General features: G+C 44.7%; 1 protein-coding gene across 1 annotated transcript in view; it reads left to right on the top strand.

Annotated features, from left to right (window-relative positions):
• Positions 1-516: 516 nt before the first annotated feature.
• FOXN3 (forkhead box N3) overlaps positions 517-10,319 on the top strand; it is a 113,680-nt gene continuing 103,877 nt past the window's right edge. Inside the window, exon 1 of the mRNA XM_069951217.1 lies at positions 517-747. The gene's annotated coding sequence lies outside the window, so the exon portion shown is untranslated. The remainder of the gene's footprint in view (positions 748-10,319) is intronic.

The raw sequence follows: 10,319 nt of genomic DNA, 5'->3' as shown, positions 1-10,319 counted from the left end.
TCTCTCCATCTATCTCTCCATCTATCTCTCCATCTATCTCTCCATCTATCTCTCCATCTATCTCTCCATCTATCTCTCCATCTATCTCTCCATCTATCTATCTATCTATCTATCTATCTATCTCCTATCTATCTATCCCCTATCTATCTATCTATCTATCTATCTATCTATCTATCTATCTCCTATCTATCTCTCTATCTATCTCTCTATCTATCTCTCTATCTATCTCTCTTTAAGCCTTTTGATTTCCTTCTGCCACCAATAGTCAGTAGCAGTCCTGTATGGCAGGCCAGACGCTGGCCTCTGATTGGCTGTGCAGGCAGTGGTGATGTCACTTTTCTTACTCTCTTGTGTGTTTTTATCCTCATACTTCTCAGTGTTGTGACATTATAGATGCGATATTTATAGGCCTCCCTATGAAGTAATAGCAGGGCCGTCTAATAATAATCATGTGTAATATCGATCCTATTGTTGCTAACTCAGTGTTTTGCTGAAGGCCGGGCTGAGTGCTGGAGAGAAGAGCTGATGAGCAGTAGGACCCAGGAGGCGGCTGCTGGAGTTTGCTCATAACAGTGACAACACTGAGCTGTTTGAGAGAGTATGGGCTGGTTATGGCTGCATTCTGTCTGCAGAGATCCTTCCCAATAATCAGCGCCAGGATGGCCGGGAGAAGCCTGGGAATATAAGCGGAGCCCCCCGAGCTGCGGCCCATGCAGGCAGGACACCCCTCACATCCAGGATTACAAGGTAAGGACGTGGCTTGTGCCCCCTCCTGCCCGGAGACATTCCCTTACTGTATCCTCCCAGCCTGACTGTGACATTGTATCACTGAGAGCTGGATACAGGCTGGAGCGCTCTCTATATACTCTCTATATAAGGACACAGGGCTGACACTCTACAGATCTATATACAGGTACAACAAGCCACAACACAGCTGCAAGTGTATCACAACAGATCTACACACACACAATGTATCACAACAGATCTACACACACACACACAATGTATCACAACAGATCTACACACACACACAATGTATCACAACAGATCTACACACACACACACAATGTATCACAACAGATCTACACACACAATGTATCACAACAGATCTACACACACACACATATACAATGTATCACAACAGATCTACACACACACACATATACAATGTATCACAACAGATCTACACACACACACACATACAATGTATCACAACAGATCTACACACAATGTATCACAACAGATCTACACACACACACACAATGTATCACAACAGATCTACACACACAATGTATCACAACAGATCTACACACACACACACACACACATATACAATGTATCACAACAGATCTACACAAACACACATATACAATGTATCACAACAGATCTACACACACACATACAATGTATCACAACAGATCTACACACACACACATATACAATGTATCACAAGAGATCTACACACACACACATATATACAATGTATCACAACAGATCTCACACACACACACACACACATATACAATGTATCACAACAGATCTACACACACATATACAATGTATCACAACAGATCTACACACACACATACAATGTATCACAACAGATCTACACACACATACAATGTATCACAACAGATCTACACACACACACACACATATACAATGTATCACAAGAGATCTACACACACACACACACACATATATACAATGTATCACAACAGATCTCACACACACACACACACATATATACAATGTATCACAACAGATCTACACACACATATACAATGTATCACAACAGATCTACACACACACATATACAATGTATCACAACAGATCTACACACACACATATACAATGTATCACAACAGATCTACACACACACATATACAATGTATCACAACAGATCTACACACACACACACATATACAATGTATCACAACAGATCTACACACACACACACACATATACAATGTATCACAACAGATCTACACACACACACACACATACAATGTATCACAACAGAGCTACACACACACAATGTATCACAACAGATCACACACACACACACACACAATGTATCACAACAGATCACACACACACACAATGTATCACAACAGATCTACACACACAATGTATCACAACAGATCTACACACACACACACACACACACACACACATTGTATCACAACAGATCTACACACACACACACATATACAATGTATCACAACAGATCACACACACACAATGTATCACAACAGATCACACACAATGTATCACAACAGATCTACACACACATATACAATGTATCACAACAGATCACACACACACATATACAATGTATCACAACAGATCTCACACACACACATATACAATGTATCACAACAGATCTCACACACACACACATATACAATGTATCACAACAGATCTCACACACACACACATATACAATGTATCACAACAGATCTACACACACACATATACAATGTATCACAACAGATCACACACACACACACACACACACAACGTATCTCTACAGCTCTATATACAATGTATCCCCTGTGCACAGTGTTGCAGTATATCACTCCAGGACCCCTGTACACTAAGCAGCAGTGACTTTCTGTGTATACAAGTCTATGTAAGGATACAATGTCTCACTAGTATACAATGCAGTGTATCAGTCATAGCCCACAATGCTCTGGCTGTATATAGCCTATATATCACATATGTATCAGAGTTCAGCTCTGGAGGTTTTACAGCCGTCTTCGCACGGTGTCTTCCGCGTCTCCTTATTGCGGCATCGGGTTACTTTGTTGCAGATAAAGTTTTGCAAGAAAACAGAGTGTAGGAAAACAAGATGGCAGTCGGTACGTGTCAGCAGCCGTCTGCTTCCTGTTGACAATCACTTAGAGACTTTCATGCAGCAACAAGCTGGAGACGATACTGTGTGGCTGTTCCTTCTCCGAGGCCGTACTGTTTATCCATGTGCATTGCTGTGCCCCTCTGTGCTGCTGTGGCCGGCCTGCTACAGGGGGCATGGCAACACTTTAGCACTATTACGGTAAAGACACTTATGTATCTGGTTACATGCTGCCATTGTGAGGGGGCATGGTGAGCCCCCCGGTGTTACTGACACCCTCATACCTAAGTGCCACCACAGTCACCGTCCTGGTTCCCAGGGGGGGGGGGGGGGGGGGGTCTGGTTACATGGAGCTTTGTTATTTTAGCAGCAGCCGGTGACGTCGCTGGGAGCAGCTGAAGAGCCGGCTCTATAAATGGCTGATGTGAACACGCTCCGAGCTCCGGAGGAGAAGCTAAATTAGTAGCAGTCACTTCTCTGAAGGTGCAAGTGGGCGCGTACGTGAGTCATTGTGAGCGGCGGCGGGCGCTGATCCCCCCGACAACACTCAATGTGCAGCTTCTATTCCTGTGATATCCGGAGAGCCGTCCTGTGTGCGGCCCCAGGGCTCCCAGTCACGAGGAGGAGATGGACAGACGTGTATATACTGTATACAGCCCCGCCAACACGAGCAGGAGGATATACATGTGTATATACTGTATACAGCCCCGCCAACACGAGCAGGAGGATATACATGTGTATATACTGTATACAGCCCCGCCAACACGAGCAGGAGGATATACACGTATATACTGTATACAGCCCCGCCAACACGAGCAGGAGGATATACACTTATATACTGTATACAGCCCCGCCAACACGAGCAGGAGGATATACACGTATATATTGTATACAGCCCCGCCAACACGAGCAGGAGGATATACATGTATATATTGTATACAGCCCCGCCAACACGAGCAGGAGGATATACACGTATATACTGTATACAGCCCCGCCAACACGAGCAGGAGGATATACACGTATATACTGTATACAGCCCCGCCAACACGAGCAGGAGGATATACACGTATATATTGTATACAGCCCCGCCAACACGAGCAGGAGGATATACATGTATATATTGTATACAGCCCCGCCAACACGAGCAGGAGGATATACACGTATATACTGTATACAGCCCCGCCAACACGAGCAGGAGGATATACACGTATATACTGTATACAGCCCCGCCAACACGAGCAGGAGGATATACACGTATATACTGTATACAGCCCCGCCAACACGAGCAGGAGGATATACATGTATATATTGTATACAGCCCCGACAACACGAGCAGGAGGATATACATGTATATACAGACCCGCCAACACGAGCAGGAGGATATACATGTATATACAGACCCGCCAACACGAGCAGGAGGATATACATGTATATACAGACCCGCCAACACAAGAAGGATATACATGTGTATATACTGTATACAGATTAGATACAGATACAGATTAGATACACAGCTCAACAGACAGTATCACACATGCTAGTATTAGATACACAGCTCAGCAGACAGTATCACACATGGTTGGATTAGATACACAGCCCAGCAGACAGTATCACACATGCTGAGATTAAATACACAGCTTAGCAGACAGTATCAGACATGCTAGTATTAGATACACAGCTCAGCAGACAGTATCACACATGCTGTGATTAGATACACAGCCCAGCAGACAGTATCACAAATGCTGTGATTAGATACACAGCCCAGCAGACAGTATCACACATGCTGTGATTAGATACACAGCTCAGCAGACAGTATCACACATGGTTGGATTAGATACACAGCTCAGCAGACAGTATCACACATGCTGGAAATAGATACACAGCTCAGCAGACAGTATCACACATGGTTGGATTAGATACACAGCTCAGCAGACAGTATCACACATGCTGTGATTAGATACACAGCTCAGCAGACAGTATCACACATGCTGTGATTAGATACACAGCCCAGCAGACAGTATCACACATGCTAGTATTAGATACTGTCTGCTGAGCTGTGTATCTAATACTAGCATGTGTGATACTGTCTGCTGGGCTGTGTATCTAATCACAGCATGTGTGATACTGTCTGCTGAGCTGTGTATCTAATCCAACCATGTGTGATACTGTCTGCTGAGCTGTGTATCTAATCACAGCATGTGTGATACTGTCTGCTGGGCTGTGTATCTAATCACAGCATGTGTGATACTGCCTGCTGGGCTGTGTATCTAATCACAGCATGTCTGATACTGTCTGCTGAGCTGTGTATCTAATACTAGCATGTGTGATACTGTCTGCTGGGCTGTGTATCTAATCACAGCATGTGTGATACTGTCTGCTGAGCTGTGTATCTAATCACAGCATGTGTGATACTGTCTGCTGAGCTGTGTATCTAATCACAGCATGTGTGATACTGTCTGCTGAGCTGTGTATCTAATCCAACCATGTGATACTGTCTGCTGAGCTGTGTATCTAATCACAGCATGTCTGATACTGTCTGCTGAGCTGTGTATCAGACATGCTGTGATTAGATACACAGCTCAGCAGACAGTATCACACATGCTAGTATTAGATACACAGCTCAGCAGACAGTATCAGACATGCTGTGATTAGATACACAGCCCAGCAGGCAGTATCACACATGCTGTGATTAGATACACAGCCCAGCAGACAGTATCACACATGCTGTGATTAGATACACAGCTCAGCAGACAGTATCACAAATGCTAGTATTAGATACACAGCTCAGCAGACAGTATCACACATGGTTGGATTAGATACACAGCTCAGCAGACAGTATCACATGCTGTGATTAGATACACAGCTCAGCAGACAGTATCACACATGGTTGGATTAGATACACAGCTCAGCAGACAGTATCACACATGCTGTGATTAGATACAGAGCTCAGCAGACAGTATCACACATGGTTGGATTAGATACACAGCTCAGCAGACAGTATCACACATGGTTGGATTAGATACACAGCTCAGCAGACAGTATCACATGCTGTGATTAGATACATAGCTCAGCAGACAGTATCACACATGGTTGGATTAGATACACAGCTCAGCAGACAGTATCACACATGCTGTGATTAGATACAGAGCTCAGCAGACAGTATCACACATGGTTGGATTAGATACATAGCTCAGCAGACAGTATCACACATGCTGGGATTAGATACACAGCTCAGCAGACAGTATCACACTTGCTGGGATTAGATACACAGCTCAGCAGACAGTATCACACATGATATCCAGCGTCTCTCAGGGTAGTATCACATATGATAGGCTTAGATCCTTGAAGGGGTGACATGCAGTGTATATTGGGGGGCTGTGGGGGGCTTCTAGGCCGGCCACCACCGCTGCCTGATATCAGTAAACAATCTTCTCATTGGCTGCAAAATTTAGACACAGGAAGTGGCTGCTCTCTAAACCTGAGAAGTGGGGACTTGTCGCCATGGGAACAAGGAGCTGCCTGCGTCTGCCTTCCGTCCCTTAACCCTTACACTGCCGCAGTGCTGGCTGTCACTCCTCAGGGGGCTCAGAGTATACCACAATCAGAGATATACAGCATATATACCTGTTATATATATAGCACCTATACCTGTCATATATACCTGTCCTATATACAGCACCTATACCTGTCCTATATACAGCACCTATACCTGTCATATATACCTGTCCTATATACAGCACCTATACCTGTCATATATACCTGTCCTATATACAGCACCTTTACCTGTCATATATACCTGTCCTATATACAGCACCTATACCTGTCATATATACCTGTCCTATATACAGCACCTATACCTGTCATATATACCTGTCATATATACAGCACCTATACATGTCATATATACCTGTCCTATATACAGCACCTATACCTGTCATATATACCTGTCCTATATACAGCACCTATACCTGTCCTATATACAGCACCTATACCTGTCATATATACAGCACCTATACCTGTCATATATACCTGTCCTATATACAGCACCTATACCTGTCCTATATACAGCACCTATACCTGTCCTATATACAGCACCTATACCTGTCCTATATACAGCACCTATACCTGTCATATATATCTGTCCTATATACAGCACCTATACCTGTCATATATACCTGTCCTATATACAGCACCTATACCTGTCATATATACCTGTCCTATATACAGCACCTATACCTGTCATATATACCTGTCCTATATACAGCACCTATACCTGTCATATATACCTGTCCTATATACAGCACCTATACCTGTCATATATACCTGTCCTATATACAGCACCTATACCTGTCATATATACCTGTCCTATATACAGCACCTATACCTGTCATATATATTACTGTCCTATATACAGCACCTATACCTGTCATATATATTACTGTCCTATATACAGCACCTATACCTGTCATATATACCTGTCCTATATACAGCACCTATACCTGTCATATATACCTGTCCTATATAAAGCACCTATACCTGTCATATATACCTGTCCTATATACAGCACCTATACCTGTCCTATATACAGCACCTATACCTGTCATATATACCTGTCCTATATACAGCACCTATACCTGTCATATATACCTGTCCTATATACAGCACCTATACCTGTCATATATACCTGTCCTATATACACAGCACCTATACCTGTCCTATATACAGCACCTATACCTGTCATATATACCTGCTTGAAAAAGGCTACAATAGAGCCGAAACGTCGCGCACTGGTGTGCATTAAACCCACATTCTTTTGGAAAGTGCTGTCTCCATGCTTCTTTACTTTGGATTGTCATATATACCGGTTATATATACAGCACCTATACCTGTCATATATACCGCTCATGTATGCACCACCTATATCTGTCATATATACAGCACCTATACCTGTCATATATACCTGTCATGTATGCACCACCTATATCTGTCATGTATACAGCACCTATACCTGTCATGTATACAGCACCTATACCTGTCATGTATGCGTGCCATCATCTGGGTCACTGCCACGCAACATCCTATAATAACCTTGATAGATAGATAGGAGATAGATATTTAAGCAGATGCTTTACTGAAAGGAAATCACCATCAGCCTTTTACCCGGCATCATGAGAGACGAGCAACATCACCTGCCCTGCAAATAGCAAGCAATACAGCCCAGGTGTAACCAATAGCAGCACAGGTGTAACCGACGGCAGCGCAGGTGTAACCAATGGCAGCGCAGGATGTGCCCCGACATTTCTTCTATCAGCCACAAACCATTCTACAGTCAGAGAAATCACTGAATAATATTGAAGCATAAAAGAATGTTTTACAGGTCCCATGAGCAGCATGATGACTGTATACACACATTACATTGCCGCTTTACCATCCAGGTGTAAGCATTTCCTGCAGCTGCTCTTGGGGGTTGTAGTCATCAGATTGATGCAGGAATGTTGGGTATTGTAGTGATTTTACAATATTTATTGACTGGTTGTTACCTGTAGTATTTGCCTTGGAATACTCACTGAGGATGGTGGGAGTTGTAGTCTGTAAGGTGGAGTCATATACACATAGGTATAACCACTGAGGATGGTGGGAGTTGTAGTCTGTAAGGTGGAGTCATATACACATAGGTATAACCACTGAGGATGGTGGGAGTTGTTACCTGCAATATTTGCATTGGAATACTCACTGAGGATGGTGGGAGTTGTAGTGACATCATTGGTCATTGCTCCTGTGCTCTGTAGTCAGTATTTCCTTCAGAATTTTAGTCTCTGCTGTAATGGTGAAGCAGCGAGCTCCGGAAGCTTCCGCACCTCAGGAGAATACGTTACCTGCCCTGACACTTTGTAGCAAACCCTCTGCATATTAAATAGGCTCGCTTATCAGTATGGCGGCTGGTGAAAGAGATGTGATCCGTCCAGCACCGATCTGGAGGGTCCAGAGGTCACACTCAACAACACTGTACCGCATAGCAGAGCTGAGAGACTGTACCGCATAGCAGAGCTGAGAGACTGTACCGCATAGCAGAGCTGAGAGACTGTACCGCATAGCAGAGCTGAGAGACTGCATAGCAGAGCTGAGAGACTGTACCGCATAGCAGAGCTGAGACTGTACCGCATAGCAGAGCTGAGAGACTGTACCGCATAGCAGAGCTAAGAGACTGTACCGCATAGCAGAGCTAAGAGACTGTACCGCATAGCAGAGCTAAGAGACTGTACCGCATAGCAGAGCTGAGAGACTGCACAGCATAGCAGAGCTGAGAGACTGCAGAGCTAAGAGACTGTACCGCATAGCAGAGCTGAGAGACTGCACAGCAGAGCTGAGAGACTGCAGAGCTGAGAGACTGTACCGTATAGCAGAGCTGAGAGACTGTACCGCATAGCAGAGCTGAGAGACTGCACCGCATAGCAGAGCTGAGAGACTGCACCGCATAGCAGAGCTGAGAGACTGTACCGCATAGCAAAGCTGAGAGACTGCACCGCATAGCAGAGCTGAGAGACTGCACCGCATAGCAGAGCTGAGTATCACACATCATAAGCTTAGATACCAAGGCACAGCAGGCAGCATCACACATGATAGGTTAAATACAAATAGTCAGTATGTAGTATCGCATGCTTAGATACTGCAGCTCAGCAGAGAGTATCACACATGATAGTCCTAGATACTGCAGCTCAGCATGACAGGCCTGGATATAGCAGTTCGGCAGAAAGTATCACATAACTCAGATACAGTGACTTGGCAATCTGTACCCCACATGTTATGCTTAGATACAGAGGCTCAATAGACAGTTTTGTACTTGATAAGATCTGCAATGTTAGATACAATAGCTCAACAGGTAGTATCACACATGGCAGGATAAGATACAATGTCTTATCATTAATGATAGGCTTGGATACGAGACCGTATCACATATATAGATCAGAAGGATGTCGGGCTTAGATACAGCTGTTAGTTATACAGTCCTTAGTTATCTCAGGTCAGATACATAAGAATATTTCCTTATTACTTAATCCCGTAAGATGCTGTGATGTCATCACTATCCCACCTTGTATCTGTACAAGGGATTGTGGGTAACATGGTGTACAATCTGGTGGACATAGCGGGTGGTACAGGGGGTCGCTCCCCCCTCTGGTGGACATAGCAGGTGGTGCAGGGGGTCGCTCCCCCCTCTGGTGGACATAGCTGGTGGTGCAGGGGGTCGTTTCCCCCTCTGGTGGGCATAGCTGGTGGTACAGGGGGTCGCTCCCCCCTCTGGTGGACATAGCAGGTAGTGCAGGGGGTCGCTCCCCCCTCTGGTGGACATAGCTGGTGCTGCAGGGGGTCGCTTCCCCCTCTGGTGGGCATAGCGGATGGTACAGGGGGTCGCTCCCCCCTCTGGTGGACATAGCTGGTGCTGCAGGGGGTCGCTCCCCCCTCT

Source organism: Dendropsophus ebraccatus, chromosome 13 (genome assembly GCF_027789765.1).
Source record: "Dendropsophus ebraccatus isolate aDenEbr1 chromosome 13, aDenEbr1.pat, whole genome shotgun sequence".
Classification (NCBI taxonomy): domain Eukaryota; kingdom Metazoa; phylum Chordata; class Amphibia; order Anura; family Hylidae; genus Dendropsophus; species Dendropsophus ebraccatus.
The sequence above is the reverse complement of the archived record's forward strand: the minus strand, read 5'-3'. Positions and strand labels throughout refer to the sequence as shown.